Genomic DNA, 1318 nt, shown 5'->3' with positions numbered 1-1318 from the left:
CTTTCTTGGGTTTGCTGCCAATCTATACCATAGTCTATACCATAATTTCCTTGAGCTCATTAAAGACCTTTAATATAGTTTCACTACAAATTATTCTCTGAGCGTTGATAGAACTGGTTAGTACTGGTAGAACCTTTTGTGTTGTTATTTTTCACTTAGGTTGGTGGCCTTTTATTGGTCTTAACTTTGTTCCAGCTATACTGCAAGAGAATCTGTGATTAGCCCTGCTGAAAGTCTGAGGAGTTATCATGGGTGTTTTCTCTTTTCTTTATTTTACCCCAGGACAGAAAATTTAAGTTGAACATTTGAGATGTGTTTAGTAGAGGAAATGTGGGGATGGCCTACTGAAATGGTGGAAGTCAGAAATAGAACCTACCAGGATCTATCCAGAAGGGAGATCTAATCTGCTTTAGTTCCAATAAGAAAATCAAATCTGCTTTCATTTCTCTGGAGAGTCTGCCACCAGGGTAACTTCATTTGGACGAATGAAAGAACAAACATAATTTCTCAGATACGAAGATGAAAGTGCTGAGAATGTTTGGTATTCATTCTTATATCCCAAGTTATTAATATAATATTTATGAATAAGTATTTCTTACTTTTAATTTTCTGAAGTGCTATCTTATTGATATGTCATTATCTCTGCTATAGATTCAAAAAATAATTAGATTCATGTATGAAAGTGACAGAATATTGAAATGAGATAATTTTCAAAAAAAGTTGACCAGTCACTCATTTCAAAATGCTGTCCTTTATTTAGAAGAGATGAGAAATTATACCCTGAAATTTATGAAGTTTCTAAAGCAGAACAGTTGTCTTTTCTTTTATTTCTTTTATTTATTTATTTATTTATTTATTTATTTATTTATTTATTTATTTATTTATTTATTTATTTTGGTTTTTGGTTTTTGGGTCACACCCAGCTTTGCTCAGGGATCACTCCTGGCTCTGCACTCAGAAATCGCTCTGGCAGGCACGGGGGACTATATGCGATGCCGGGATTCGAACCACCGTCCTTCTGCATGCAAGGCAAACGCTCTACCTCCATGCTATCTCTCCGGCCCCAACAGTGTCTTAATAATAGAAACAAGTCATCTTGATAAAATACATCATGGGTTGATGAGGTACTTGCCTCTAAAATACATATAGTAGTACTTTTATATTTCTATGTATGATTCAGAGTAATTGTCTTGTTAGATACTTATAGTTCAATAAACATTTATTCATAGGGATTTGCTTTGTGCTGTGGGCTAATATCGATTATAGGTAATAAATAATGTATTTTACTTTCAAGATTTTTAAAATTTAGGAAATTTAC

The sequence above is a fragment of the Suncus etruscus genome, chromosome 19 (genome assembly GCF_024139225.1).
Source record: "Suncus etruscus isolate mSunEtr1 chromosome 19, mSunEtr1.pri.cur, whole genome shotgun sequence".
Classification (NCBI taxonomy): domain Eukaryota; kingdom Metazoa; phylum Chordata; class Mammalia; order Eulipotyphla; family Soricidae; genus Suncus; species Suncus etruscus.
Note: the sequence above shows the minus strand (reverse complement) of the source record.